The sequence below is a fragment of the Tupaia chinensis genome, unplaced genomic scaffold (genome assembly GCF_000334495.1).
Source record: "Tupaia chinensis unplaced genomic scaffold, TupChi_1.0 Scaffold143901_1, whole genome shotgun sequence".
NCBI classification, from domain to species: Eukaryota; Metazoa; Chordata; class Mammalia; order Scandentia; family Tupaiidae; genus Tupaia; species Tupaia belangeri.
In genome coordinates, this window is record NW_006203752.1 from 20,779 (window position 1) to 26,565 (window position 5,787).

The following is a 5,787-nucleotide window of genomic DNA, read 5'->3' on the forward strand; positions in this document are numbered from 1 at the left end:
CGCCATCAGGCTGGGCCTAGTCTTTTTATTTTAATTTTAGGTTTCTGCCATAGGGCACGTGCGCTCACCAGAGAGAGATGAGAGAGGGAAAGTGAGAAATCCCCCCCCCCCGCCCCCAGGAGGGATGGCCATACTGCAACCCCTTCTCTTCCATTCTTCCCTCAGGATTTAGGGCACACACACAGGGACCCAGCATGTTTCCTTAAGCCTTTGGGTCCAGGACTCCAATCACAAAGTTAGTCATGTGGGATCCAGTCACCTTAACTACCATGCCACCTGCTGGCCCCTGGCCTAGTCTTTTCAAAAATAAAATAAATGGGAGCCATTGCAGTACATTGAGCTCCATAGAGAGCCAGACGGGCACTGGGCGACTCTGCGTCTTGGAGGAAAGATAATTAGACATGGGCCAAGGAGATCCTAAGAAGCCGAGAGGCAAAATGTCATCATACGCATTCTCTGTGCAAACTTGCCGGGAGGAGCACAAGAAGAAGCACCCAGATGCTTCAGTCAGCTTCTCAGAGTTTTCTAAGAAGGGCTCAGAGAGCTGGAACACCACGTCTGCTAAAGAGAAAGGAAAGTTTGAAGATACGGCAAAGGCCGACAAGGCCCGTTATGAAAGAGAAATGAAAACCTATATCCCTCCTAAAGGGGAAACAAAAAAGAAGTTCAAGGATCCCAATGCACCCAAGAGGCCTCCTTCGGCCTTTTCCTTGTTCTGTTCTGAATATCGCCCAAAAATCAAAGGAGAACATCCTGGCCTATCCATTGGTGATGTTGCAAAGAAACTGGGAGAGCTGTGGAATAGCACTGCTGCAGGTGATTCACAGCCTTATGGAAAGAAGGCTGCTACGCTGAGGGAAAAATACGAAAAGGATATTGCTGCATACCGAGCTAAAGGAAAGCCTGATGCAGCAAAAAGGGAGTTGTCACGGCTGAAAGAGCAAGAAAAAGAAGGAGGAGGAAGATGCAGAGGATGGGGAAGAAGAGGAAGATGAAGAGGATGAAGAAGATGATGCTGATGAATAAGTTGGTTCTAGCGTTTTGCTTCCCTTGTCCATAGAGCATTTAACCCCCCTGTACACAACTCACTCCTTCCAAAGAAAAGAATTGAAATGGAAGGCTGTGTAAGGTTTGTTTTTAAACTGTACAGTGGCTTTTTTTGTATAGTTAACACACTAGCGAATGTGTCTTTAGCTAGCCCTGTCCTGGTGGTATTTTCAACAGCCACTAACCTTGCCTGGGACAGTAGGGGGCGGGTTGTCAATTGGCATGGAAATTTAAAGCAGGTCTTGTTGGTGCACAGCACAAATTCGTTATATATGGGGATGATAGCTTTTTCATCTTCAGTTGTCTCTGATGCAGCTTATACGAAATAATCGTTGTTCTGTTAACTGAATACCACTCTGTTGCAAAAAAAAAAAAAACTGCAGCTGTTTTGTTGACATTCCGAATGCTTCTAAGTAAATACATTTTTTTTCATTGAAAAAGAATAAAAAATAAAATAAAATAAAATAAATGGGAGAAAGCTGGAGACTTCTAAGTTTAAAGAGTGCAGGGTTACATCTGAATACATTACCACCCTGGGATCTTTTCCTTTCTTTTTTTTTTTCTTTTAGGGTTTTTACATTTTTGCCATAGGCCAAGTACTCTCCTGGGAGAGAGACAGTAGGAGGTAAAGTGGTGAGTCAATGGCCACGCTGCAGTCCCTTCTCCACCACTGTCCCCTCGGGATCTGGGGCACACAGTCATGCCCGAGTGATTGTCTTTTGTCTTTTCCAAAGAATTATTTATATCTATTTGTCATTATTATAATTATTATTATTATTAAATGTTTAAATCGGGGCCCATGAGCTCAGCAGCTCTCTGCGTCTTAGAGCCTGGGGTCCAACACTGGTGCCTGTGTATACCCGGGAGAGGTCACGTCAAGCGACAAGAGATGAAGCTCCTCAAGGAATTTTGTAACCAAAGCTCTATCAGACACCCCCAACAACACCCCCATCTCCTCCACCCCCCAACCCCCACCCCCCCACTTCTTGGCCGGTTTCAGTGAGTCACTCTAGTCTTTGGGATGACCTTGAGGCCTGCTTGGGGAGGGGCAGCCATTCTGGGCTCTGTTAGGTTTGACTTGGGAGCTGTGGCCAAGTCAGAGGCGGCAAAGGCGAAAATACCACGGTCAGGCTTTGGGGTTTAATAAAACCAGCATAATTTATTCTGTGCTGTCAGGTGAGGTCCCTCAGTCTGGTCAGAGGCCCAAGGAGTCACACCCAGGGTGGGTGCTGCTCGTTCTTAAAGGGCCGTTGTCCAACAGGTGCTCGCCATGGGTCCTTGTCTGGCCCATGAAGTTCAGTTTCTGTTCAACTTTGGCGGCCTGCCTAACGCTGAAGGGAGGGCAAGTCCCTTGGTGAAGGCGGGCCAGGTGTGGACAACAGGAAAGTTCCTGCTGGAGGGAATGTTTCTGCCATGTTTCTTTTCCCCTCCCCCAGACCTTACCTTCCAACATTAAAGGGATAAGGGGTGAGGACTGCTCTGGCTGCTTCAGGCTGTTAAGGGGCATCGATCTGGGGCCCTCTGGTCGGAGGGTCTTGGGGAAGAGGCACGTAGGGGTGCAGGAGTATCTGATTAATTGCCACTCGAGCGATGGTGGATGCACGTTCCCTGAGGAAGCGTAAAACACAGGGCGCAGAGGCCGGGATGAGACATAGCAGCATGATGAGTCTTAGAAACGGGAGCATCCAGAGTAGCAAGGATTTGAAGAGATTTGTGTATAGGGCTGTGAGCAAGAGAACACAGTGTCTCCGCAGAGGACGAACATCCCAGGGGGGGGGGGGGAGCGGGCAGAGCAACAGGGGGGCAGGCCAAGGTGAGGTTAGGCGTGTAGAGGAGAGAGACCCTGGAGAACTGTGGAGAGGCAGCAACGCTGTGGACAGAGGTATAACTGACCTGGAATGAGGGGGTGCCTGAATGGCGACTTGTGACCATCTTAACAGTGGGGGGCAGAGCCAGCAAGAGTTACTGTGGGTGGGGTCCAGGGAGGCCAGAAAATGGAAAGTAGAGTTGATTAAAGCTGGCACTTGGGGGCTTGGGGAAGGAGAGCGTGAAATTACTGGGGCCAAAATTTTCTGGATTGGTCGAGTAGGGGTTATGATAAACTTTAAGTATTTCTCTAATACCCCCAGGGCCTGTACCCCAGGCATCTACTCAGATAGCTGCCTGCTGGGTGGACAGCCAGAGACAGACAGATGAGTTTCTGATGGTAAATGGGACTGGATTAGAGGTCATGGGGGTGCAGCCCTGAGGGGGCCAAAGATTGACCGCAGGGCTGCTAAGGTACCCCGAATGGTCAGGCTGCAGAGTGACAGGAGGAGCGCCTGTCCCAAGCAGTCTTACTGATAATCCCTTGATCGTCCCAAGTGTGTTGCACCTGGAATTCCCACTCGGTAACTGTCAAGGCGTCCCAAGTGTGCTGTACCTGGAATTCCCACTCGGTAACTGTCAAGGCAGTCCATTCCAAAGGCCAAGGGGAGGAAGAGGGGGCCAGGCATGGCTAACCCTGCGGGGAGGAGGTAGCCCCGGTTAGCCAGTCCAGACATTTCAGACTTACATGATTCTCACGAGTAGGAGATACAAAACATGTTAGCAAAAGCCTTTTCCAGAACACCCATTCCTGTGGGGCCACCGCAGCTAGTCCGACAGAGAGAACTAGGGCTAGTGTGATGGGGAGGGCCTGAGCAGTCATTGTAGGGGAGGGTAGAGATGACATAGGCTCCTGCTGTGGGAAAGAAGAGGGTTTTTTAAGAGTTGGGACTGTGGGGTTGACCTGGTCTGGAGAAATGGGTGGGGGAGGGACCAGCAGTTAGCATAATGGCTATGTCTCTGGACTCCCATGTAGTGGACCGCGGTTCACGTCCCAGACACGGTGGCTTAAAACTCACACCAGGCGCATGTGCGTGCATGCCCAAGATCCCGAGAGGAGAACGTAGAAGTGATTGTGGCGTGGCAATCCCCCCTGGGGGGTGATTTCTTGCTTTCTGTCTTTCTGTCTCTCTCTGTCTGTCTGGCGAGCCCACGTGCCCTATAGCAAAAACCTCCCCCCAAAAAAACAAAAAGAAATAGGTGGGGGAGGTAAGTCTGGCGGGGGAACAGGTAGAGGAGGCCAAGGAAGGGGAGGAGCTCAATTGAAGGGTGACATGTAACCTTTGAAGGATGTCATGGCCTAGGAGGGGTGTGGGACATGTGGGAATGACAAGAAAAGAGTGGGTGAAGTCTGTTTTCCGAGGCGGCAGGCTAAGGGTTCGGTAGAGAGAGGACGTGAGGGCCGGCCATCAGTACCCACAGCAGAGACCTGGGAGGGTCATAAGGGGTCAGGACACGTTGGGAGGATGGAGTAGGTAGCCCCGTGACCACCAGGAAGGTGAACGACTTACCCGCTACCTGAAGCTGGACCCTGGGCTCAGCGGGGTAATTGGGGTGGTCCAGTCTGGGGCCCATCAATCGTCAGCCAATCCCATCATGGCCAGGTCAAAATTGAGGTCGTGGATCTCCTCTCGGCATGGAGGCATCGGGAGTGGATCTCCGCTCCCTCTTTTGGGGCAGTCAGAGCCCCAGTGACCCATTTTGCCGCACCCAGGGCAGGGTTTAGTGGGCGGCCTGGGATCCGGGCATTTACAGGGCCAGTTGCCTGGAAGCAGATTCCTGGGGGAAGACTGTGTCTAGGGATCCCCTTCTGAAATGCCAGCCGAGGGCAGCCACCAGGCCTTGTGCTTGCATGGCAGCCACCTGTTTGGCCTGTTCGTGAGGAGCTACTTTAGCGTCCTCCTCTCAGGACTTGAAAACTTTAATTGCCATATTCACTAGGTCTCCTATGGGTGTCTGAGGGCCTTGTTCAGCCTTTTTGAGTTGTTGTTGTTGTTTTTGTTTGTTTGTTTTTTCTGTTACCAGTGGCTGACTGGGTGCTAAAAGGGTGGCCAGAACTACTGCCCTGACAGGATTTTCTTGGGAGAGTCGGGTATGGAGTTGCATAGCCTCAGCGAGGTGGCTCAAAACACGGCTGGGCATTTTTTTTTTTTTTTTTTTTTTTTTAGAGGTTTTCACTACAGGGCACGTGCGCTTGCCAGACAGACAGAGACATAGAGACAGAAAGCGAGAAATCTCCCCCCAGGGGGGATGGTCACACCGCAATCTCTTCTCCTCCATTTTCCTCTCGGGATCTTGGGCACGCACGCACACGCGCCCGGCGTCAGTTTTAAGCCACCGGGTCCGGGACACGAACCGCGGTCGACTACGTGGGAATCCAGTGACATAGCCATTACGCTAACTGCTGGTTCCCGACATGGCTGGATTTTTTTGACCCTGGGTGACTTCTTGTCATTTGTCATAATTTACTGCCTTTTGGGCTGCTTCTTCTATCCCTGCCTTAAGGCACTGCAACATGTAGTCACAATGCCAGCAGCCAAGGTCACCTTCCTGGTATCTCCTGCCGGGACCAACTGCGGGATTGCCTCAGTTCATACCCCTGCGGTGGCCTCCCCCACGTGGGCCCTGTCGGCGCCCTCTCTTCCCACCGCTTGTTTCCGGTCACACTCCTCAGGGTGGATGTCATAATTACGTGGACGTCATGCCAGGTGAGGTCACAGGCCTGTGTGGGACATCTGAGTTCCTTGATACACTGGGTGGGGTGGGCAGAGAAGGAGCCCAAGCGATTTTCAGTGGCGGACAGGCGGACAGATCCGCAAGGGGAAGAGGAACAGGGACTCCAAGGACTCCCTCAGGCCTGGCCACCTCCCCTAG

At 51.5% G+C, this 5,787-nt stretch overlaps 1 pseudogene; it reads left to right on the forward strand.

Annotated features, from left to right (window-relative positions):
• Positions 1-401: 401 nt before the first annotated feature.
• LOC106733492 (high mobility group protein B1 pseudogene) lies at positions 402-995 on the forward strand (annotated as a pseudogene).
• Positions 996-5,787: the final 4,792 nt, after the last annotated feature.